The following is a 27,039-nucleotide window of genomic DNA, read 5'->3' as shown; positions in this document are numbered from 1 at the left end:
CGTATGTATCGTATCGTGGCCTATGTATCGAGATATGTATCGTATCGTGGCCTGTGTATCGAGATATGTATCGTATCGTGGCCTATGTATCGAGATATGTATCGTATCGTGGCCTGTATGTATCGAGATATGTATCGTATCGTGTGTATCGAGATATGTATCGTATCGTGGCCTGTGCATCGAGATATGTATCGTATCGTGGCCTATGTATCGAGATATGTATCGTATCGTGGCCTATGTATCGAGATATGTATCGTATCGTGGCCTGTGTATCGAGATATGTATCGTATCGTGGCCTGTGTATCGAGATATGTATCGTATCGTGGCCTGTGTATCGAGATATGTATCGTATCGTGGCCTGTGTATCGAGATATGTATCGTACCGTGGCCTGTGTATCGAGATATGTATCGTATCGTGGCCTGTGTATCGAGATATGTATCGTATCGTGGCCTATGTATCCAGGTATGTATCAAATGGGCAACTTCTTAATGATACTCAGCCCTACCGTTTGCTGTTGTGTCCTTGGGCAAGGCACTTAACTTAGCGCGTGAATGGGCGAGTGTATTGTTCAAATTTGGCGTCTTCCAGGTTGTATTTTCTTTTCATCTGCTCTTCGTTACATCAGACAACACTGGCAGACTGTGATCCACTTTCTGCGAGCACAAGTGAATCATTCATGTGTGAGTACAGCTGCTCTGGATCAGACCTGACTCCGGGTGTAAATAATGATGTTCTTGTTGTCAGCGCAGCGCCCCCCCGTGGAGCGTTCGGGAGCTCACGTCGCGCCCGTGTCATTGGGCCTTTGTGTTCTCCACGCGAACGAACGCCAGAGCTGCCAGGGACGCTTCATTCAGACAGAGCCAGCCGTTTTCCGGGCACGAGGCGAGATGTCTTCATGCAGACCGGTCACAGAGCTGGATTTCTCCGGCCTTGGGATCCGGGAAATACACACTTCTCCAATATTTTATGAAGATGTCACAGAGTCTGATCACTGGTGAATCTCCCTGAGTTCAGAGCGGCGTGATTGGCAGGTGGATTAGCCAATCAGGGACGCTCACGGTCTGTCTGTATCAAAACGAAAACGGCTGAAAAGAAAAAAGAAAGGAAAAAATATCACATGGAGCTGAAAAACATTGTGGATTTCTGTGGAATCAGTGAGTGTGTTTGATTGATTCGTTGTAGTGCATTTCGTCATGGTTTCAGGATCCCGAACAAGGCAGTATTCTGGTTTAGGGGTGTAACGATATCCAAGTCTCACGATACGATATCGTCACGGTATGAACCTCACGGTACGATATTTATTGCGATATCGTGGGGAAGCTCATGATATGGTGGGGAGGCTCACGATTCTGGATGTAACAATATCCAAATCTCTCGGTACGATGTTTTCACGATATACATCTCACGGTACGATATTTATTGCGATATTTTGTGGAGCTTGACAAGACTTAATCCAAAGAACTAAGACTTAAAAGTGCTTAGAACTGTTATTTCTTCTTGTAGTCTGCACTGAAATGGAGCAAAGGATCATGGTCGATGTAGTTCCCTCTGTTTTTTTTATGCAAATCAGTGCGGTGTGGGACACGTTTTGAAAGCTCATTGCGGGCGGAAGCAGGACTGCACAATGCGGCAGCGGGCGGGAGGGATGATAAACTGCAGTCCTGCAAACTAAATATAGTGTAAATTAAAATATACAAATGATTAATGTAAGCCTATCATGCATCATTTGTGCTGGATATTTTATTTGGCATTAATAAAAATGGTTTAAGCAACTTAAACTTGTGGATATGGCCTAATCTCATGCACATTTTAGACAATTCTTCTCTGCTTCATCGAACGTCCCCCGTTTTCGGAATTTTTTGGCAGGAGTGGGACAAAATATCGCAGATGCTGGTGGGAGCGGGAATGAAAATTACAATTCTTTGCGGGCGCGGGTTAACTAGACTGGCGCCACCTACTGCTCCCACACTGTTTAATTTCTCTCCAGCGACTACAGAATACACTAGATGGTTTGCAAGAACCACGGAAGTACGAGTTCAGGCACCAGCCAATCAGCGAAGAGTCACGCATTCTGTGTTGACAACGATTCCCGAGATCGAGGATTTAAAGTTGGAATAAGGAGAATGTTTGGTGAATTTTATCAAGGGGAAAGACATTATTGTCCTTCTTCCTACGGGATTTGGCGCATTACATACGTCACGACCAAATAGCAGTGATTAGTTAAATAAAAAAAGTACCCATCTACCATCAAGCGAATGAATCCTAATGCTGCGAGGTCAGACGGTTTCCACAAAGTGAAACCATCTGATGAATCAGGCTGGGTCTGTGTGGGAGCGGGACTGAAAATTCTGTCCTGCGTAGACTTCTAATTTCAGTCCTAGAATTGACCATCTCTGCTGAACAAAAAGCAAGAAGTAGCTTTAACTTGAAAACTACCACTGCGCGACATCACAAGCTGGAACAGAGCATTTGGAGGTTTGGAGACGTGGACTCAAACCAAACATGAAATGAAACAAACACATCTCCGGGTGTGTTTTTGATGAGGTAACAACATTATAACACGGCTAAAAGCTCACAAGAGTCAGTTTTGTGTAATATGAGGGTGTGTTTTGAGGGTGATTTTTCCGTCTGGTTTTATTTGAAGTGTATTTGTCCTGAGGTTGTTTGGAGAGGAGCAGAGCCAGAGGAGCCAGAGGAGCCGGTTGTGCCCCTGGACTCGCCGCGGAGACGGGATCAGAGCTGAGGTATTGACGGACGCATCGATGTCCTGTCCTCACGGAGACACGGGACTGAGGCTGCTCCCACTATCTCTGTCCTCTGCTCCTGTCAGCAACCGGGACGTTCAACTTCTTATTCAAACCAGATCAGAAACTCCGACTAGTCTAAGCTTCTGACCGTAAAGACCTGGCTTTGCTGGAGCTACATCAGGTGAGCCGACCTTGTTAAATGAATTTACGGGCTTCGTTCATGAGCCAAGTTTTTAGTTAGTCACACTGACCTTTTGTTGAGACGCTTAAAAAGAACGCTCGTATTGATCACAGGCTCCTGGAAGTGTCTGCTTTAAATCCACTTTGTGTTTTTTCTTGAGTTTTTTTTTTCTGTGTTTCCTAATGTGTGCATGGTTACTGCTGAACTTTCCGCCACAAACATACATGCAGAACACCCCCAGCTGCAGAAACCCTCACTGCGAAGTATCAAAACAACTATATTCAACTATATTGTGCATTTTTAAATCATCACTCAGATTGTTCCATATAATAACAACCTCTAAGAATTACAATCACTTTTTTCTTAGTTCTTATCTTCATTTTTTTTTTTAATAAAGATGCCAGTTTTTGTTTTTTTTTCCCGTCCACGGTCACACAAACCAACATTAAAGTTAATGAAGACACAAAGGTTTATTGTCCATGATCGAACAAAATAAACCACAATGAGAATGAAAAAATGTAAGGATTTTTTTTGTTTTCGTTCATGTTCTTACAAATGAATAATAATGTTAATGAAAGCCCAAACCTAACCGCTTAAAAAGAACGCTCGTATTGATACAAGAGCTGTTTTTTTTCCTTTGCCTAATTTATGCAAATTAGCGATGCGGTTTTAAGTTTTGTTTCTGTGAGAGTTGCGTAAATCTGCATTAAACACATTATAATGTCAAACGGGCTGATGTGGCTCTAGAGTCGTTACGGTTTATATGTCGTAAAGTTGAATTTATTTATGCAGATTAGTAGTGCAGATAGTAATAATAATGATGATCATTTTAATATAAAAACTTTAATGATTTAATGATTCTCCCGACGATCGATAAAGAAAATTTAATCGAATGCCCGTCCCTAGTGCAGAAGTAATGGACTGACATGATACAGACAGAACAGAGGCTCTTTCTGCAGGAGACATGCGCAGTAGAGCCAAGTGACAGTGGTACAGGAGGAACAGGAGCAGCAGATACTGACACACAAGACTAGAACCTCTCGCGGATTTAAATATATAAGTCGCAGGAAACACCCAAACCATGAAAAAATGCAACTTATAGTCTGAAAAATACGGTACAGACGTAACACCACATGGGAATATAAAGAAAATACTACGAGTTAATGTTTAATTCATATTCAAAGAGTATCAGTATCGAGTCTATTCCTCAGAAACTTGTCATAACCCCTTGATAAATTCTTCTTAGAGGCACAAACTTGCTTTTTTTTCTGATAATTTGACACAGAAAAATAACTGAACTGTAGCATTCTGTTGAAAACTCGTTGACCGAGCAGAGAAATATGATCTGACTCTGCCTCTCTCCTCCTCCTCCTCCTCCTCCTGGGGCCTCCTTAAATCACGGCTGTAGCCTCTGCGCGTGAACCGCCCGGAGGATCTGTGTGTCCGTACGCCAAGTCTCCCGCGCCGCTCTCCAACCCCCGAGTCCCGACAACGCCACAAACACAACCTCATTATCAGCTCCCCCAAATCAAACGCAGACTCACATGGAAAAACTCCGATAAGATTCATGGATTTTTAATAACTTCCCAAAACAGGCTGTCGGAATGTCGGGAAAAAAAAACCAAAAAAAACCAAAAAAAACAAAACGTGAGTCTGGGTGAATTTATGCGTTTTTTAAAATCCTCTGCCAAATGCTCGTGTTCCCGATGAGACGCTGTGGGTTTACAGCTCACGACGATAACCACAAAAGGAAAAAAAGCCCGGTTTAAACAATCGGGAAACAGACTCCGGGGAAAGTATATTAAGATTCCGACGTCCAAATTTGTAGTGTAACGTTAATAAAAGATGATTTACAGTAGAATTATAAAAACTTTTAATAGACCGCGTGGCTTCTACTTTATAATGTGGATAAAAGCTCATAAAACGGATTGATTTCAAGAACAAATATGATGCGAAATTTACTCGAGGCTTAGGAAATTCCTGGTTCCACCTACCCCCTATCTCCGCCCACTGCTCTGTACTTCCTCACTTGATCATTTTTCAAAATAAAATAGTAATAATAATTAAAAAATAAAAGAAAAAGTCTGAAAATTGAGATTTAGTATCAAGATAAAAATATATTTGTCGGTCTGTCTGTCTTTACTCCTGTCTTATTTTACACCTGCCACATATTGCTCCTGTCCTACTGCTCCTGTCACACTGCACCTGTCGGATTTACTCCTTTCCTAGTCTTATTTTATTCCTTTCTTATTCCTTTCTCTTTTTGTACTCTTGTCTCCTGCGCCTGCCCTACTGCTCCTGCCGTATTTTACTCCTGTCCCCTGTCCCTGTCACTTTGCACCTGTCTAATTTACTCCTGTCGTATTGATCCTGTCTTTTTATTTTTTTTATTCCTTTCTTACTGTACTTTTGTCTCCTGCTCCTGGCCTATTACTCCTGTCTTATTGTACTCCTGTCCTACTGCTCCTGTCACAATGCACCTGTCAAATTTTACTCCTGCCCCCTCCCCCTGTCACATTGCACCTGTCGTGTTTACTTCGTACTTACTGGTCCTGTCTTATTTTATTCCTTTCTCTTATTGTTTTCTTGTCTCCTGCTCCTGTCCTGTTACTCCTGTCTAATTTTACTCCTGTCTCCTGCACCTGTCACTTTGCACCTGTCTAATTTACTCCTGTCGTATTGCGCCTGTCTTTTTCTTTTTGATTTTTATTCCTTTCTTAATGTACTTTTGTCTCCTGCTTCTGTCCTGTTACTCCTGTTTTACTCTACTCCTGTCCTACTGCTCCTGTCACTTTGCACCTGTCTAATTTTAGTCCTGCCCCCTCCCCCTGTCACTTTGCACCTGTCATATTTACTTCATACTTACTGTCCTATCTTATTTTCTTTCTTTCTTTCTTAATGCACTCTTGTCTCCTGGTCCTGTCCTGTTACTCCTGTCTTTTTGTACTCCTGTCACTTTGCACCTGTCTAATTTTACTCCTGCCCCCTCCCCCTGTCACATTGCACCTGTCGTATTAACTTCGTACTTACTGGTCCTGTCTTATTTTCTTTCTTTCTTTCTCTCTTTCTTTCTTATTGTACTCTTGTCTCCTGCTCCTTTCCTGTTACTCCTGTCTTATTTTACACCTGTCTCCTCCTCTTCTGCATCCCTACACCTGCCACATATTACTCCTGCCCCGATTCACCTGTCTAATTTTACTCCTGTCCCCCCACCTGTCACATTGCACTTGTCGTATTTACTCCTCTCGCATTGATCCTGTCTTATTTTTTTTTCCTCTTTACCGAGGGATGTAACGATATCCAAATCTCACGGTACGATATTATCACGATGTGCATCTCACGGTTCGATATTTATTGCGATATTTTAAAGAGGCTGATGTAATTGTAGATGGGACACTTTTTTTGCTTTTAAAATACCCTGACAAGATTTTGGTGTGAATTATTTCCGTCATAATCCCAAAAATTCAAGTAAGAAACATGTCTCTTCATGTTGTTTGCGCTGAAATGAATCATGGGATATGTAGTTCCCGATGTTTATAAGCTGTTGCTGCTATAAAACCATGTATTTAAAGGTTGTATAGAGGATTTTTTTTAAGGGAAGAGAAATACAGCGACAGTCCTTGTGCGCATTCAAAATTACTGTTGAAGTGACCTGTCTAGAAGTAATTCAGCGACCGACGCGTCAGTTTTTAGACCCTTCGTCTGCTTCGGTCGCGCCATCGCTGGACGAGATCTCCAAGAATCACCTCAGTTTGGCTTTGCTCCTTTTCCTCTTCTCTTCTTCTTTCAGCGACCTCAAAAACCGACTTTCTTTTGCGGCGAACCGGTCGTGGATTCTCATCCGCCCTCGCGACAAACTTTGTGCGAAATGCGAGGAAGCGACAGTTCGAAAAAGCCTCTAAGAACCGCTACATAAACCACGTAATCCCCGCGCTCCGACGAGTCAGTTATACTAGGGAGTTTGATTGACAACCTAACAGCCAATAGAAAATGAGGGAGCCTCGTTTTCTATTGGCTGATGTTTATCTGGCCTCAACACGTCCACAGTTGATAGATTTTCGTTCTTTTTTTTTGGTCATCATAATTACAAAGCTGCTGCGTCTCTGTAATGGTATTTTAATCTTTCACTGACAGTTTGAAACAAAAAAAATCCTTCATACAACCTTTAAGCAAAGGAACTTGTAATTCGATATATCGTGACGGTCCACGATATTATTGTGAGACTTTTTGATGATACGATATCACAATATTTCAGTTTTTGTTACACTACTATACTACTTTCTGATTGTACTCTTGTATCTCCTGTCCTGTTATTCCTGTCTTATTTTATTTATTTATTTTACTCCTGTCCCATTGCTCCTTCCCTTTGCCGCTGTCTTGCTCCTGCCACATTGCTCCTGTCTAATGTTACTTCTGTCCCCTGCCCCTGTCAACTTTTATTTTTATCTTTTTATTAAGGACAACAGAATATAACACACAAAAAAAAATACAACGATCAACATTTAACAATTACAATAATCAGCATAAAACAAAACACAAAAACATAAAGCAACACCCGCTCCCATTAAAAAAAAATATACCTATAACCCAATACTTAAACTAATATTATTTTCACCATCATCATTTCCTTTCATCATTTTTGTCATTTTTTATAAGCTATAATAATAATAATTTTAAAGGCATTTTTTTCTTCCCCCATTTTAAAATATATTTTTAGCCTTATATTATAGATATAATATTATTTTCACCGTCATCATTTTCTCTCCTCATTTTTTGTCATTTATTACACTGTCACTCTGCCCCTTTTATTTTACTCCTGTCCTCCTCTTACTCCTGTCTTATCTTATTTTATTCTTGTCTAATTTTACTACTGTCTCCTGCTCCTGCCACATTACTCCTGTCTTATTTTACTCCTGTCCCATTGCTCCTTCCCTTTGCCCCTGTCTTGCTCCTGCTCCTGCCACATGCTCCTGCCACATTACTCCTGTCTTATTTTATTTAATTTTATGTTATTTTACTCACGTCCCATTGCTCCTTTCCCATTTTCCCGACTTACACTCCTCTCCTCTGCTCCTGCCACATTACTCCTGTCTAATGTTACTTCTGTCCCCTGCCCCTGTCACTTTGCACCTTTTATTTTACTCCTGTCCCCTGCTCCTGCCCTCCTGCACCTGTCCTGTTACTCCTGCCGTATTGTATTCCTGTCTTATTTAATTTTTCTCTAATTTCACTACTGTCTCCTGCTCCTGCCACATTACTCCTGCCGTATTTTACTCCTGTCCCGTCGCTCCTTCGCTTTGCCCCTGTCTGCTCCTGCCACATTACTCCTGCCGTATTTTACTCCTGTCCCGTCGCTCCTTCGCTTTGCCCCTGTCTTGCTCCTGCCACATTACTCCTGCCTTATTTCATTTCATCTTATTTTACGCCTGTCCCTTTGCTCCTCCTTCCCGCCTTACGCTCCTCTCCTCTGCTCCTGCCACATTACTCCTGCCGTACTTTACTCCTGTCCCCCCTGCACCTGCCTCCCCGTCTCCTGCCCCTGCCGCTTTGCCCCCCCCCCCCCCCCGCCCCGTCTGAGCCTCCTGCCCGGGCGCGTTTGTGTAGCTGTGATTCACTCCCTGACAGACTAGTGTAGTGATAATGATTTAGCTTCGGGAGCGGCGCAGGTTGGCGATGACGCAGGTTTCCACGGCAACAGCAGGAGCAGCAGCGGAAGCGGAGCACGCCACGCCGCAGACTTCCTCGACAAAGAAACAAGCAAAAGCATAAATCCGTCTCTCTTATACGAGCCTACATATGTAATAGTGTTTTTCTTCAGTCTGGTTCGGAGGACGTCACTGCGCTCGTGGTTTCAGCTGCTTTGACGTAGGCGCCATTTTGAGGACTTTTAACCCTGGGACAGTGTTCTCCTTCAGACCATTTAAACCATAACCTTTTAGACATAACTACATTCTATTCATAGTTCCAGCTTCGTGTTATAAGCACCGTTTTGAGGACGTTGTATCTATCTTTACATAAAACTACTAGTACATTTAATGCTCTGATTTCGATGGCATTTCTACATTCTATTCATGGTTTCCGCTTCTTGTAACGGGCGCCATTTTGAGGACTTTTGACCATGAGACTGTACTCCTTCAGATCATTTAAATCTATCATTACACAAACCTACATTCAGTATATTTACTCATGATTTCGTTGGCATCTCTACATTTTGGTCATGGTCTCAGCTTCTTGTCAAAGGCGCCATTTTGAGGACTTTTCACGACCAGTCACGACTTTTCATGACCAATCTGTCATATACCACCCTACATATGTGTACTGTTTTTGTGCTGCTCTGGTTCAGATGACTTCACTACATTCATGGTCTCAGCTCTTGTCATGGGCTTAATTTTGAGAACTTTTGAGATGTTGTACTGCTTCAGACCATTTAAATCTGCCATTATACAAACCTACATACAGTATATTCACATACAGTATATTTACATACAGTATATTTACTCAGATGACATAACTAGTTTCTCTTCATGGTCTCAGATTCTTGTCATGGGCGCCATTTTGAGGACTTTTGACCTTTTGAATCTCTCGTTATACAAACGTATGTATATATACTGTTTTTGTATATGTGGTGTACCACTCTGGTTCAGATGGCATCTCTACATTCTATTCATGGAGATAATCCACCCACTTACTTTGGAATTTCTGAAGTAAGTGGGTGGTTTATTTATTCCTCGATCATGTAAAACAGAGGTGTCAAACACACGGCCCGGGGGCCGGATCCGGCCCTCCAAGACCTTTAATCTGACCCTCGGCTGATTTTCTACTAAAATATTTTAATTATATTTTTATTAAAATATTGGTAATTTTCTGTGGTGTTTATCACAGCAGCGTCTCCAGTGTCTCTGTACGTGGCCCCTCCCACCAGAGCAGCACAAATGAAGACTTGTCTCTTTCCAAACGCTCTTAAAGGACGATCGTTTTGACTGTTGACTGTGACACCCTCATCAGCAAAATGTCAAAAATGAGAAAAGTGGATTTTCCAAGAAAAATTTACTTATTCCTATTTTCATACAACGTTAAAACATTGTGTTGAAATTGAAAGAGTTCATCAATTAAAAACGATTTCTGTAATAGATTTGTGTTTCTCTGCACAAATATTTGAACTTATTGTTATTTTGGGGGGATATATGCCATGAGTTTTCGGATCTGGCCTCTTTGGGCTCAAAGTAGGTTGGATACGGCCCCCGGACCAAAATGAGTTTGACACCCCTGATGCAAATATTTATTCTTCTTAAAAATAAGTCCTGTCATTCAGTGCATACTTGTTGGTTCGCCCTTCTGACACGATCTAAACGATCAGCAAAGAGCCAGACATCCTGTGTTGGCAAGGATTTCCAAGATCAAGGATTTAAAGCAGGAACAAAGAGAATATTTGGTGAAGGGGAAAGATGTTATTGCCCTTCTTCCTACAGGATTTGGTAAAAGTTTAATATACCAGTTAGTACTGTTAGCGGCGCATTACATACGTCATGACTGAATAGCAGCGATGGATGAAATAAAAAAAAAAGTACCTGCCTACCGTCAAGTGAACGAATCCTAATGCTGTGAGGTCAGACAGTTTCTATGAAGTGAAACTGGGCTAAATTATCATCGGAATTACTTTGAAAAAAAGTTTGGATCATGTTTGTGTCCGTGGCGTAACGACAAACTGAGATGACAAAAAAAACTAAAACGGTAGCAGCTGAAGTGTGTGTTTTCTTCCAGTTGACATAAATATGTTTGCGTCTCTGTCCAATCAGAACCTTCCCCACCCCAGACGTTGAGCGGAATTTTAAATAAAGTCAATTTAACGTGTTTTCCATGTAAACCTCAATTCGGAATTATTATCTCCATGTAAACTCGAAGGAAAGGATTTTAATTCTAAACTGTTTCATTCCGAACACTTAATTCTGCATTAAAAAAAACATGTAAACGTGGCCAGTGTCCTATCATCAGGAAGTGAGCGTTAGCATGCCAGTTGTAAAAAGTACTTCAAAACTCATGGCGGTGAATAATTACGACGCTCGGAATGCATGAAATAAGTGAGGAATAACTTTGGAACACCGCAAACCGTTTCAAATGAACTCGCTCTGTTTTTCACGTCGTTAAATGAGTTAAAATCAGCGACGGATTTACATTTTTTGGATGAAGTCTTACGAAAACTGGGCTGTGATCTATAGGGAAAACTCTCCTGCGTTTGGGAGTACAACATCTGAGTCATCAATACGGGGGCGACTGCATCCGCGATCCTCCTCTATATTCCATTTGTATGCAGATTTATAATAACAACAGATACACAAAAAAACACGGAAAATGGCACCGGGCCGATAAAGTTTTTAAGCAGATGGTAAAATATGCACGAACTTCACAAATCTGGCAAAACAAAACGGAAATGAATTTATAGGCCTACGGGAAAAAGAGTGCGCCGGAAAACTCGTGCTGTCAGATGTTTATGATTTCAGAGGAGAGAAGATAAAAAAAAAAAATCCAAAAAGTCCAAAAAATGAAGACAAACTAATGATACACGTGTGAGAAAACCAAAACGCAACTCCTGGAACGTTCCGCAGTGTGGCATTAAACAGCAACCTGACATTTATTCAATTACAGGTGGTTTTATCGCTCAAAAATACTTAAAAAAAAAAAAAAAAAAAAAAGCGGGGTTGCTTCTCCACGGATCTGACCTGTAACTTGGTCTAGTTTGGTCTCCATGTATGGGAGATAATTTGTTCCATGGGATCTTGAATTTTAAATGCCGTTGAATTTCTCACTTTGAATTTTTTTTTACTGTGTTTGAATTTTTTTTATTCTGAATTTTAGTTGCTGAAATTTGAAGTGTACATTTTCAAAGTGTTTAAAATTCTGTATATTAAAAAAAAAAAAAAAAAAAAAAAATCACCTTTTAACCCTCCTGCACTGCTTGATACGTTTTTGTAAATCGCAATTTTTCTTTTAGCATAACTTTGGCCGTATTGCACCAAATTGCACCAAAATTGTCCAGTTTGTGTATTTTGTGATGTATTTTTAATTTCTCTGTGTTTTTTTTCAAGATCACATTAATTGAACGGTCTATAATCAAAATACTCACACCCATGGTCCTTAGGTACATTTTTGTCCCATTGACTTCCATTCAAAATAGCTTTGTTTACTGGCATAACTTTCTCAGTGTATTTTTACTTTTTGATTTATTTTTCATTCTTTGGTGTTGAAACTCTTTCAAATCTTTTTTTTTTTTTTTTTTTTTTTTTCATATTTTTCTTTTTACTGTGTATCTTCCATTGCAAGATTATATCAATACAAAGATATTTTCTACGTATGAGTCCGGATTGAAGGCCAGAGACGTGAAAAGTATTTAATGAACCCCCCACCAGAAAGTTCCACAATGCAACTTTAAAGCTCCGTCATTTTTGCATAATATATGATAAATAATAATAATAAAGGGCATTATGTAACTTTTCTGGGGTAGGATCCTCCAGCTGCTCCTCGTCCATGTTTATTTTGAATTTGAAACATATTGAAAAAGTATATTTAAAATTTCAGCAGTTAAAATTCAGAAAGAAAATAATTCAAACGTGTTTCTTCAGCGTTAAAAAATTCAAAGTGAGAAATTCAGCTGCATTTCATTTCAAAATGTGATGGAACAAATTATCTTTCATATCCGTGTAGAATAGAAAGTTTTATTGTCATACTGTGAAAAGTATTTGATGGACCCTCCACCGGAAAAGTTCCTCAATGCAACTTTAAAATCTCACCAGAGTCAATTTTATTACATTTTTTTTTTCTCAATATAGAACCTTTTAAAGTGCATTATGTAACTTTTCCGGGGTAGGATCATCCAGCTGATCGTCTCCGTTGCGTCGCCTGGAATGTTCCGTAGTGTGGCATTAAGCAAATTGTCATGGAGACGCTACCAGGTCGAGTTACGGGTCAGATCTGTGGAGTGGAGAGACAACAGACAGTGGAAAGAATTGATTATTTTCAAGGTATTTTTCTGCATAAAAAGCGCTTGAATGGCATTAAAGAAATACCGTGGAACATTCCGGACCAAGCAACGACATCTCCACGGAAACCAGAAGGCGGGGAAAGTTACCCAGTGCGGCTTTATTTACCGCGATCGATGAAACGATTAAAAATAGAGCGTTATTAAAGAGGAAACATCCAGAAGCAGTGGTTATGTGAGTGTCCTGGTCCAGTGACTCATTTGGCATTTGGAGCTCCGGTGCCAACGGAAACATGGCAAAGCTGGCATCACAGAAATAATCATCTCAGTACAGATATTATTTCAGTCAGTCTCGTCAGAATGCGGTAGAACACGAAGAAACGTGCAGCTTCATTGCGACTTTTATATTCGAGTTCTCAAATCTGATCTCGTCACAGTACCGATGTTTCTCCAAAGTCGTTCGGTGTTCAGTGTTTTTCCTCGTGTGAAAGCCTTTGTGGGATTGCGAAAAGTATCGAAAATCGGATACTAATCGATACTGAAACGTGTATCGAAACTAGATACTCATTTGAGCAGGTGTCGATATTAAAAAAGTAACATTCGCAGAAGAAATGAAGCCTTCCTGAGTAGCTTTCGAATGATCTTGAGCTGTTTCAGAACAAGTCTCGCCGGAGTATAAGTCGCACCAAACAAAAAATGGGTAACGAAGAAGAAATAAACATATATAAGTCGCACTTTTTGGGGGTTGTTTGGGAGTTGGGGGCAGTTAACGTCACATATGAACAGTTCTTCAGATAAACTATAACATAAACAACAGAACAGAACAGGTTTAACAAACTCTCCATCTCACTCCAAATCACTAAATCCATTCATTTCTTCATCCTCGGTGTCACTTCTGAGCAACTCCACGACCTCCAGAGGTAAACAGAGCGCCGCTTCCTCTTCTGTGTCGCTGTCGTCAGACTCAGCATCAGCTCCAGTTAGAATTATTGTCTTTCTGAATCCCGACAGGATGGTTTTGGTGTCACTGAAGTCCAGACTTTGTCGATTCATCCAGTGACTTCCAGAAAAGTTGCATGGTGCATCCTCCTGGTGTCACAAGTTTCTCGCTCAAGATTAGTCCTGGTTTGGTCCTGGTTTAGACCTGGTTTACCCCTGGTTTAGTCGTGGTTCATTTCTGGTTTAGTCCTGTTTCAGTCCTCATGGTTCAGTCCACGGTTCTAGTCCTGGTTTAGACCTGGTTTAGTCCTGATTCAGTCCTGGTTTAGACCTGGTTCAGTCCTGGTTTAGTCCTGGTTCAGTCCTGGTTTAGACCTGGTTTAGACCTGGTCTAGACCTGGTTCAGTCCTTGGTTCAGCTCTGGTTTAGTCCTAGTTTAGTCCTGGTTCAGTCCATGGTTCAGTCCTGGTTCAGTCCTAGTTTAGTCCTGGTTTAGTTCTGATTTAGTCCTGGTTCAGTCCTAGTTTAGTCCTGGTTTAGTCCTGGTTTAGTCCTGGTTCAGTCCTGATTTAGATCTAGTTCAGTCCTGGTTCAGTCCTGGTTCAGTCTTAGTTTAGTCCTGGTTAAACCTGGTTTAGTTCTGATTCAGTTCTGGTTCAGTCCTGGTTCAGTCTTAGTTTAGTCCTGGTTTAGTCTTGATTTAGATCTAGTTCAGTCCTGGTTTAGTTCTGATTTAGTCCTGGTTCAGTCCTGGTTCAGTCTTTGTTCTTTAGTCCTGGTTCAGTCTTATTTAGTCTGGTTCAGTCCTGGTTTAGTCTTTTAGTCTGATTTAGTCCTGGTTCAGTCCTGGTTCAGTCTTTTTAGTCTGGTTTAGTCCTGGTTCAGTCCTGGTTCAGTCTGGTTCAGTCCTGGTTCAGTCCTGGTTCAGTCCTGGTTCAGTCTAGTTAGTCCTGGTTCAGTCCTAGTTTAGTCCTGGTTCAGTCCTGGTTTAGTCCTGGTTAAACCTGGTTTAGTCCGTATACGCCTCAGTTGCTCATTTTCACTCGCTGATTGTTATTGGACGATCAGCGACAGTTATTTTGTTGTGAGAATCTTCAAGTGCTGCAATAGTCGTGTAATATTTTACATTTTTAAACACAGTAATATTATAATGTAACGAAATACTTTGAAATGACAATAACAAGTCATAAACGACACACTACAGTTTTGAAGTAACTTGCTCAACAGTGTGAACCTGTACAACCCCCCCAGAGTGATTTCTCTGCAGAGTATCGGTCGGGTGGAGGTCCGTCTGTATAAACCGTCTCTTTGAACCTTGTGTTTAACCAGTCCAGCCGTAGTACTTCCTGTTTGTCTTCCTCCGTGCACCGTGGGACTGTAAACCCATTAAACGTTCTCAGACTCAGATCTCAGACTCCACCTCTGCTGGCTCCACTCTCAGATACTTACTATTCCTACTGGGACAATAGTCTTTACAGTGAACTGAAGTGAGACGTAGGAGGCAGTTTAACTTTTAACTTTTAACCAAGCTTAAATCAATATACGCAGAAACTTGGCTGAAAAATCTGAACGTTATATCTAATAACTTTCTTCCACCTTTATTTTACAGACAGTAGAGTAATTCGATTTGAAATGTATTCTTATTTCTTCCAAGTACAAGGTCAAAGTATTTAAATATTTGATAGAATAAAAGTTGAACTGCTCAAATCACTTTACATATTTATAAATCCAGGTTATCAAGTTTATTCTAGAAGAGTTTAGGCAGTTCAGTTGTGATTGTAATTAAAGATGAACACACAACTTTTTTTTATGTCTCCATGGAGATGTTATTGCTTTGTCTAGAGCACAGGTGTCAAACATAAGGCCCGGGGGCCAGATCCGGCCCTCCAAGACCTTTAATCTGGCCCTCAGCTGACTTTCTACTAAAATATTGTAATTATATTTTCTATTAAAATCTTGTTAATTTTCTGTGGTGTTTATCACAGCAGCGTCTCCAGTGTCTCTGTACGTGGCCCCTCCCACCAGAGCAGCACAAATGAAGACTTGTCTCTTTCCAAACGCTCTTAAAGGACGATCGTTTTGACTGTTGACCGTGACACCCTCATCAGAAAAATGTCCAACATGAGAAAAGTGGAGCCGAGTGCAGGATTTTACAACAAAAACTGACTTATTCCTGTTAACATACAAGTTCATGTTAAAACATTGTGTTTAAATTGTATTTTTCAAGTTGTTCATAATATTATAATATTTTGTAAAAGAAAGAGTTCATCAATTAAAAAATATTTCTGTAATAGATTTGTGTTTCTCTGCACAAATATTTGAGCTTATTGTTATTTTTGGGGTTTATATGACATGAGTTTTCTGATCCGGCCCCTTTAGGATCAAAGTAGGATGGATACGGCCCCCGGACCGAAATGAGTTTGACACCCCTGGTCTAGAATGTTCCACAGTATAGTATTACATAGTATTACACTTTTTTTTTTTTTTTTTTTTAAATTGGTCAAAAATCCCTGTGAGTGTGGTCGCCTCTCCGCAGATTTGACTGTGAGCACTGTCCTCCAGGGGTGTGCAAAAATATCAAAATATCGGTATATAGGGGTTTAACGATATCCAAGTCTCACGATACGATATTGTCACGGTATGAACCTCACCGTACCATATTTTTTGCAATATTGTTGGAAAGATCACGATTAGGAATGCAACAATATCCAAATCTGTCTGTACCATATTTTCACAATATACGTTTTATACAAGAAATGTGTCAGGTGTCCCAGTTTTTGACCAATCTGATCCCGACCAACAGTAACGAAGGGAATATGTTGTCATTCGTTTAGAAAAAATACAGAAAACTGCTTGAAAATGACATAAGAGGAAAAATAATACTAATAATTAGTGTTGTAACACTCGAGACTGATCTTGGTCTTGAATGTGCTTGGACTCGGTCTTGTCTCGATCTTGAAGACATCTGGACTTGGTCTTGTCTCGGTTTTGAAGGTGCTTGGACTCGGTCTTGTCTCAGTCTTGAAGACATTTGAACTTGGTCTTGTCTCGGTTTTGAAGGTGCTTGGACTCGGTCTTGTCTCAGTCTTGAAGACATCTGGACTCGGTCTTGTCTCGGTTTTGAAGGTGCTTGGTCTTGTCTCAGTCTTGAAGACATTTGGACTCGGTCTTGTCTCGGTTGAAGTGCTTGGACTCGGTCTTGTCTCGGTCTTGAAGACATCTGGACTCGGTCTTGTCTCGGTTTTGAAGGTGCTTGGACTCGGTCTTGTCTCAGTCTTGAAGACATCTGGACTCGGTCTTGTCTCGGTCTTGAAGGTGCTTGGACTCGGTCTTGTCTCAGTCTTGAAGACATCTGGACTCGGTCTTGTCTCGGTTTTGAAGGTGCTTGGACTCGGTCTTGTCTCAGTCTTGAAGACATCTGGACTCGGTCTTGTCTCAGTCTTGAACGTGCTTGGACTCGGTCTTGTCTCAGTCTTGAAGACATTTGAAACTTGGTCTTGTCTCGGTTTTGAAGGTGCTTGGACTCGGTCTTGATGTCTGACATCTGACAAGTGATAAAATTGAAATAAATGTATAAAAACATTGATATATTTGCACCAAAATAACTGTTAAATACAAATAAATGTTGAAAATTACAAAGATGGTTTCGATTTGGTCTCGGTGGGTCGTGGTCTCGTTCTTGTCTCGGTCTCAGCCTTTAAAAGTCTCGGTCTTTTCCTAGTCTCAGGACCTTGTGATCTCAGACTGGTCTTGGTCTTGACTACAACACTACTAATTAATTTAAAAAAGCAAGACTCGGACTCAACCGTGTTTGGACTCGGTCTTTGAATGTGCTTGGACTCTGTCTTGTCTTGATCTCGATGTCTGACATTCGACGAGCGATAAAATGGAGACAGATTTATAAAAACACTGATATACATATTCCAAAATAACTGTAAAATACAAATAAATGTCGAAAATTACAAAGATGGTTTTGATTTGGTCTCGATGCGCCGTGATCTCATTCTTGTCTCGGTTTCGGCCTTTAAAAGTCTCGTTCTTGTCTCGGTCTCGACCCTCAGAGGTCTTGGTCTTGTCCTGGTCTTGGGACCCTGTATTCTCGGAACTGGTCTTGACTACAACACTACTAACTAATAATAAAAAAAGCGAGAATTGACAATATCTCGGACTTGACCGTGTTTGGACTTGGGCTTGAAGACACTTGGACTCAGTCTCGTCTCGGCCTTGAAGCGTTTGGACTCGGTCTTGATGTCTGAAATCCGACAAGTGATAAAATTGAAATACATTTATAAAAACATTGATATATTTGCACCAAAATAACTGTAAAATACAAATAAATGCTGAAAATTACAAAGATGGTCTCGATTTGGTCTCGGTGCGTCGTGGTCTCGTTCTTGTCTCGGTCTTTAAAAGTCTTGGTCTTGTCCTGGTCTTGACCCTGTATTCTCGGACTAGTCTTGGTCTTGACTACAACACTACTAACTAATAATAAAAAAAAGTGAGAATTAACAATGTCTCGGACTCAACCGTTTTGGACTCGATCTTGAAGGCGCTTGGACTCGGTCTTGTCTCGGTTTCGAAGGCGTTTGGACTTGGTCTTGTCTCGGTTTCGAAGGCGTTTGGACTTGGTCTTGTCTCGGTTTCGAGGTCTGACACTCGACAAGTGATAAAATGGAGATAGATTTATAAAAACATTGATATATATGTGACAAAATAACTGTAAAATACAAATAAATGTTGAAAATTACAAAGATTGGTCTCAATGGGCTGTGGTCTCGGTCTTGTCTCGGTCTTGGCCTTTAAAAGTCTCGGTTTTGTCGTGGTCTCGGGACCCTGTGATCTCAGACACGTCTTGGTCTTGACTACAACACTACTACTAATAAAAAAAAGCGAGAATTGACAATATTTTGCGCTCTTTTCACAAAATCTGGTCACCCTTTTATAGTCTTCATTCTCACATTAATCTCTAAAACTAGAACTTCCACATTGAAACATTTGTACTTTTGAAAACATGTCGAGTCTTTGCACGGTCGTCGTGTGGAGTCGGGCTCTTCGGGCGCCAGTGTTATTATGCATTAGCGGCGAGCGAGGTAGCCCGGTGTGATCCTGGAGAGGGAACACGCTCGCGCTGAATGCCAGAACAGCAGGAGGAGCGTTAGCGGCTACGGCTAATTAGCGCTTGGATGGGGAGCGGTGACTGGAGGAACGCAGGCTTCACACTGATTATTTCAGTCCCGTTTAGATGGAGCCAAGTTAGCGTCAAAATGAGACAGACTGGAGCTAGACTTTGGCTCGACCGGGTTTGTTCATATCGGCGCCGTTAACCTCGTGTATCATCGTTTATTTTATCACAGGGTTTATAGAGCTCAAAGGAACAAACATTCTGACTGTGAGCGGGGTCGCCTCTCCACGGATCTGACCTGTACCTCTGCCTAGTGCCGTCACCTGCCTCATCCTCAAGTAGGTTGCCAACCGTCCCTTGAAAAACGGAATAGTCCCGTATTCGGAAACAAAAGCACGTGTCCCGTATTGAACTGAAAAGGGACGCACTTTGTCCCATATGTTACCATGAGAATCAGAAATAGTGTGTAATCAATGGAATTATAAGAAAATTTACAGTAAATATATTCTTAACCTCTCCTGCTCTGTGACATATGAGCTGACACCACACACACCCCGCTCATCATGTCATTGGTCGAGGTTGCTTTACTCCAACTCCGAGCCTCCGCGAGCTCCGAGCCTCCGCGAGCTCCGAGCCTCCGCGAGCTCCGAGCCTCCGCGAGCTCCGAGCCTCCGCGAGCTCCGAGCCTCCGCGAGCTCCGATCCGCGAGCTCCGAGCCTCCGCGAGCTCCGAGCCTCCGCGAGCTCCGAGCCTCCGAGCCTCCGCGAGCTCCGAGCCTCCGCGAGCCTCCGAGCCTCCGCGAGCCCCGAGCCTCCGCGAGCCCCGAGCCTCCGACAATACACACCCTGGACTGCACCTGTCCCACCTGTTGTTTTCTAACAGGTGCTTCAGGTCAATTCCCGCCAGGACCAACAGACTCAGCTTCTTCCCCAAAGCTGTCACCACACTGAATGAGAACTGTTAATTTGTTTTATTTATTATTAATTCTTGCACTTTGACGGAGCAGCTCTGAATTTCATTATACTGTATAATGACAATAAAGTCTTTCTGTTCTATCCTACTCTATTTCTAACGTGCACGACGTGGAGCGTTTGGACCAATCAGAGCGAGAGCTGCTAGCGCGGAGTGAGTGCAGGCTCAGAGCAGGATGAGTCTAAGTCTTACAAAGCTAAATTTTAGGGGCTTTGAGGATTTTAACAAATTTTAAAAGTTTATGCTGTGAAAATAGAAAAGAGTTCTACAAAGTCTGACCTGTGTGAAACTTGTCGGGAGTTTGAATTCCTAAAAAAATGTATTCTGCTTCTATGGTAAAATTCTTTCTGGGCCCAAACTCCCAGGAGCCGCAGTACCTGGAGCGGCCACTAGTCCGTCTCGAGCCGGGACAGCGGGGGAAAACCTTATCCAGTTTTTATTATAGATCCATGAGCTAGACTAGATTTTACAAAACTTTTAGGCGCCTTGAGGATTAAAAAAAAATAAAAAAAGTTCATGTTGTGAAAATATAAAAGAACAACTATAAAATCTGACTTTGTGAAATGTCAGAAAATATGAGTTTTGTAAAAGCTCGATGCGATTGATTTCACAAAAAAGCATTGTGGTCTATGGGAGAATTCTGTGTGGGCCTAGTGGGTGCAGTACCTGAAGTGACCACTAGTAGATAATAATGGTTATTTTAGTCTACAGTCCTGAGTACCACCTCTCTCTGGTCTTTACTCTTGTTTGTACGCCTTAGTTCTGTCTCCAATTGAGTTTGATCGTTGACAGCGCCCCCTAGTGTCCACTCTGCGTCGCTGCTCATTCACGAGGCTCGATCTACGAAGATGAACGCTGACAGTTTTATAGCGCGGCGCATTTACAGTCGCCACGGTGACATTAAAACTGGTACACGTTCAAATCGAAAAGCGCCGCCGAGGGAAGCCCCCCCGCTCCCTCCTCTGCGGCGCGTTCAAAGACTCCAATCACAGCTCGGCAATTGAAAAACATTTTTAATGGAGACGTATATTTAGATCGTCTATTATCAGCCGTGACCTTTTGTTTTGGTATTTAGACTTTTTAAAGGTTCTATTATCCATAAACTATAAATATTACAAGTCCCAGAATAAGATTGAGAACAACCCAAGACCTCGCTGTGAAATGTTAACGGCAAACATTTAAAATCTGGTTTAATTACTTTTATTATATTTATATTTTCGTTTTCTGACATTCTGTTTATATTCTGTTTTCTGTTGTTTCTTCATCACAAACAGACCTGGAGTTGTGTTTTGTTTCATTCACACATGTTTAACACGCAAACCCTGCAGATTTTTAAGCTCTCTGTTCCACTTTGTGATGTCATGAAGTGCTCCACTGGGTTTTTAAACTCCACACACCTTCACTAGAGCGATTTGGATCATCTCAGACCTGGAACTGCCAAAACAAAAAGTAAAAGGGAAATGTTAACTTAAAAATGACAGCTTCATGGCGAGGGGTTGTGCAAAAATATTGAAATATCGATTTATCGTATCGTTGAATTTGATGATACAGTATCGATATCGTGGGCTGCTGTATCGATATATCGCCAAGAGGATTTTTAGGTATATTTTACTGAATTATTTTGTTACAGCGCTACAATTTTGTCACTTGTTTGGAGAAAGGAAACTCGTTTTTTCGACACATTTGACATTTTCACAGTTTTGATGATTAAAATTTTTGTTTTTCATATTCAATTCGCACAAGAAGTGGTTTAACAAAGACTTTTAGTGTCACAGCCATGATTTAGTCTTTATTTTTTATTGGACTGTATCGAATTGATTTGAAATATATCGTACTGAAGACTCGCTGTATGAAGATATGTATCGTATCGGCAACTTCAGAATGATACCCAATAGGGATGTAACAATAATCAAAATATCGTGATATCGTATCGTCAAAGTTCTCACAATAACATCGTGGACCATCACAATATATCGAATTACAAGTCTCTTTGCTTAAATTAAGAGTTATGGTGCATCAATAGCTAAAAAAAAGACAGAGGGAACTACATAGACCATGATCCTTTGCTCCATTTCAGTGCAGACTACAAGAAGAAATAACAGTTCTAACACTTTTAAGTCTTAGTTCTTTGGATTAAGTCTTGTCAAGGCATTTTAAGAGGAAAAAGTCGCAAAATATCGCAATAAATATCGTACCGTGAGATGTATATTGTGAAAATATCGTACCGAATTATTTGGATATTGTTACATTCCTAATCGTGAGCCTCCCCATCATATCGTGAGCTTTCCCACGATATCGCAATAAATATCGTACTGTGAGGTTCATACCGTGAGGATATCGTACCGTGAGACTTGGATATCGTTACAGCTCTATTCATGACATCACAAAGTGGAATAGAGCATGTTGGTTAGGGCTGGGTATCATTAAGGAGTCGCCGATACGATACATACCTCGATACACAGGCCAAGATACGATACATACCTCGATACAGTGCACTTTCGATTCGATATGATATATTTCAAATCGATTCGATACGGTTCAATAAAAAATAAAGGCTAAATCGTGGCTGTGATACTAAAAGTCTTTGTTAAATTACTTCTTGTGCAAAGTTCATATGAAACACAAACATTTTAATCCTTAAAACAGTAAAAATGTCAAATGTGTCGCATAAATGAGTTTCCTTTCACTCCACAAGCAACAAAACTGTAGCTGTAACAAAATAATTTAGTAAAACACACCTAAAAATACTCTTGGTGAAATATCGATACAGCAGCCCACGATATCGATACTGTATCATCACATTAAACGATACGATATATCGATATTCCGATATTTTTGCACACCCCTAATGTTGGTAGACTAATAATAATAAAGCATTACTCAAACATGTGTGAATGAAACGACTTATTATAGTTTTGTGGAAAAAAAAACAATTGAGAAAAATTCAAAAGAGTTGAGTAAACAGAGTCCCTCTACCAATGTCATCAACACTGAAAACTCCATCCAAGTTGAAGGGAAAATTTACGCATAAGGAAGGCATTTTTCTGACAGATTAAACACAATTAAAGGTGTTGTCATTTATTTTTATTAGTCTAATTATAGAATTGTCTAGTTAAACAGGATTTGGCCCTTGTTAACATAACGGTTGCTGGGTAAACGTGGTGGAATTGCCCTTTAAGTGCCACATCTGCTGACCACGTCCAACCACGAAGTGAAATTATGAAACTCGCCAAAATTTAAAGGTCCTAAATTATATTATAATGTTGTTACCTCCTCAAAAACAGACCTGGAGTTGTGTTTTGCTTCATGTTTGAGAAATTCTTTATTATAAGTTTGACATCTCCAAAGCGCAAAATGCTCAGTTCCACCTTGTGATGTCATGAAGTGGTAGTTTTCAAGTTATCAGCTACGTTTTACCTTTTTGTTCAGTAGAGATTGGCAATTCCAGAGCTAAAATGATTCAAGTGAAGGTGTATGAAGTTTAAAAACAAAGTGGAATGAGTTTTTTCTTAAAAAGTCCTGTTCCCTCCTCTAAAAGTTCTTCGCCACTTTTAAAGGTGCATTGTGTAACTTTTCTGATGCTTTTCTCCATGGAGATGTCTTTGCTTTGTCTGGAATGTTCCACAGTGTGACATTACACAGCCCTGCTTTACATTTATTCAATTACAGGTGGTTTTATAGCTCAAAAATAACAAACAAACAAACAAACAAAAAAAAAAAAAACATTCTGACTGTGAGCGGGGTTGCCTCTCCACAGATCTGACCTGTACAGGGTTCCCACGGTCATGGAATAGTCATGGAAATTGGAAGTGGCATTTTCCAGGCCTAGAAAAGTCATGTAAGTTTGCAAATTCAATGAAAGTTTTGGAAAAGTTGTGGAATTTTAGTACCTCTTTTCGCAGCTACAGTGTTCTGTTAAAGGGCCCATCTCAGGCAAAATCAACTTTTCAGAGATTTCTACCTTCTCAGAGTGAAGTCGAAGCCGAAGTGTTTTTAGATTGATTCAGCGTTTTGTTTTGTTGTTTTTTTTAACAAAAAGCGTATTTCTGCCACCCTCCCACGTGACAACGAAATAAAGCTGCTACAACAATGACGCGGCAGCTACACCTATGACGCGTTTGACGTAGCAGAAAGAGCTTCACACCCGCCCCCCTCCCCCACTCCACCGCCTCCTCCCCACCTCCACCTGCATCGGCCGACACTACACTGCAGTGTACATGATATAATACATTTATCTACTAGAGTTTATTAATACTTTACCAATCAGTAATGTTCAGTTGATGTGGACGTGGTGCTTGAGCTTCGTGCTCCTTAAAGTCCTCGTCCGATTCCAGGTCCAACACATGTGGCTGAACGCGTTGTATCACCATGATGAATAAAAGTTTATTCCTGCCACTATCAGGGTGCACGTCTGTCTCCCCCTCCCTCCCTGAGATGGCGGAGGAAGGGCGGCTCACTCAGAGTCTATGTCACGTTTGGAGGGAGGAGCCTGTGTTTTCTCAGTATGGTCGCGGGGAGGAGCAATAGTCGGTCTTTTATAGTTCCAGGTCTGTGACTGTCTCCAAGAAATCAGTAAGATTTCAGAACTATTGTGTAATGGATGTTCCAAAACCCAAATTGTGCAGAAGATACAATGTGAAAAGAGTTATTTTAGACTATTAGAATATTATGACTATTTCTGAACGTTTGCGTGTTTTGTTTAAAAGAGACAACAATAAATGCACTAACAGTATTTTGAATGTTAAAAAACTATAATACCAAAACATAAGTTGAGTAGAAAGAGTTAAGATTTCATAATTTAGCCCTGAAAGTCTGATCATTTCTACACATGTAGGTGCTGTAAAGTCATGGAAAATTCACTTTAGGTCATGAAAAGTTTTGAAGTTTTGTCAGTGAAAAAGAGTGGGAGCCCTGCCTGTAACTTGGTCTGGTTTGGTCTCTGTAAAACTAGAAAGATTTAATAACACACTGCGAAACACTCCAAAGCAATAACATCTCCATGTAGAAAATCATTTGATGAACTCTCCACGAGTAGATGAAGAAGAAGTTGCACAACGCGCTTTTAAACGTACCCAGATTTGTCTTGGCACCGTGTCATTGTTTCCCTTATTATCTGCGTGGTTTTATTGCGTTGGCGTGAGTTGTGGGAGCTGGCAGTGCCTCAGACGCGGGGCAGGTGTGTGGAGGTGATGTTCTGTGATCTCAGCCTTGGACGCAGCTCGAGGACTTCAACATGCCATGTGCTGCCGATTACAACAAAGACTTCACTCTGCTGCTTTGTCTCAGCCTGACACACTCCTCCACAGCCCGTCTTAGCCGCGTTAAAGGTGCACTGTGGAACTTTCCCATCCGAAGAAACACCCGAGCGAGCTGCAAGGCCGAGTTACAGGGTCAGATCAGTGGAGAGGCGACTACGCTGACAATGAGAACGCGAGTTTTACGGTATTATTGTGAGACATTTGACGATACGATCTTTCGGTTGTTGTTACATCCCTACTTTTACTGATGTCTCCATGGTGATGTTATTATCTAGAATGTTCCACAGTATAGATTAAACCTGCGTATCACGAGGGAGGCGAGCAGGTCACAGCACGACGCTGTATTACAGGTCAGATCTGTGGAGAGTCGCTCCAATTCACAGACGGAATTGTTGTATTTTTTTGAGCAACAGAAACACCTGTAATGAATGAATATTAGATGGAAATGTTTAAAGTCATACCATGGAACATTCCAGGTGAAGCAACAATATCTCCATGGAAACAAGCAGTGCACCTTTAAGTCTTAAATATCTGGGTCCAGGTCAAGTGGTAACGGAGGGAAACAGGGGCAGATTTTTGACATTCAAATGTCTCTTATTCAGAAACTAGAGGGACTATTGAAATAAGTAAAGTATCAGAATGTAGGAAAGAGTTACACTCCAACAGGGTCAAGTTAAACCTGTGATATTCTTTCAAGTTGTTGACAAAAAATTTAAAAACTCATATCGGTAACGGAGGGAATGAAATATGCAGCACTTTTTGGGCAATAAATCCAAACAGTGATAACTCTTGGTTCTCACTTACATATCCTTAACAAACTGGTTTGAATATTTGCTTCATATAGTTTTCTACCATATGGTACAAGATTAGGTTGAAAAACCTCTTACTTTTTGAGTCATGAGATTTTTTATTAAGAAAGGTCATGGTAACGGAGGGAAAAGTAACGGAGGGAAAATTGTGCAAACAAGTAGAAGGTGCAGGATTTTACATAATTTGTCGCTTTTTTCTTCCGAATACTTTAATATTACTTCAAAATGAAAGGAAACTATTTCTATAAAAATATGTCAGTCCTTCCAAGCAAATTTTATCATTTTAAATACATTTTTTTTTTTTTTAAAATCCTGTACCTTCATCAACAGTTCAAAGATGGAATAACACAAGATATGATGAAATACATCCATTTATTTACATGATTTTCAGGTCTTTGAAATTTGGGAAATAATTTTTGTTCCATGTTTCATACATGGTCTGTTTTAAAACGTATGTAACTTTAGAACCAAAAAATGGTACAGAAAAAAGGTCAACAGTTTCATAAACTAGAGTACATATGTATCTGTTCAATACATTTTTATATCAGATGCATTAACTTGAATTTTTGGCCTTGATGTTTACTTCTGCTTGACTGGGCCCATCTATACTTTACTGAAGTACATTTTAAAGTGGATACTTTTTTTTTAAACTTTTACTTCACTACATTTGAGAGCAGGTTTCTGTACTTTCTACTCCACTACATTTTTGAGCAGGACTGAAAAGTAAAAAAAAAAAAAAAAAGATTCATTTCAGACTGAGGGTTTATTTATTTATAGGACATTCATAATTTTAGCAAACCAAAATATACAAAGAAAAACAGCAAGGAAAAAAAATCAAAATTGTTTCTATTGAACAAAATCTTTATCAAAATCACTACATCTGAAGCTTTATTAGCCCTCAAAACCCTCGAAATATCCAAATCTCTCGGGACAATATTTTCACAATATACATCTCACTGTACGATATTTATTGCGATATTTTGACGAGGCTGATATAATTGTTAGATGGGACACTTTTTTTGCTTTTAAAATACCTT

The 27,039-nt window shown here is 40.5% G+C and overlaps 1 protein-coding gene across 1 annotated transcript in view; it reads left to right on the top strand.

Moving 5' to 3' along the window:
• ntrk2a (neurotrophic tyrosine kinase, receptor, type 2a) overlaps nucleotides 1–27,039 on the top strand; it is a 337,581-nt gene that overhangs the window by 149,732 nt on the left and 160,810 nt on the right. The window lies entirely within an intron of this gene.

This window comes from Boleophthalmus pectinirostris, unplaced genomic scaffold, assembly GCF_026225935.1.
Source record: "Boleophthalmus pectinirostris isolate CB_2022bp ecotype Guang Dong unplaced genomic scaffold, ASM2622593v1 HiC_scaffold_4, whole genome shotgun sequence".
Taxonomy (NCBI): domain Eukaryota; kingdom Metazoa; phylum Chordata; class Actinopteri; order Gobiiformes; family Gobiidae; genus Boleophthalmus; species Boleophthalmus pectinirostris.
The sequence above is the reverse complement of the archived record's forward strand: the minus strand, read 5'-3'. Positions and strand labels throughout refer to the sequence as shown.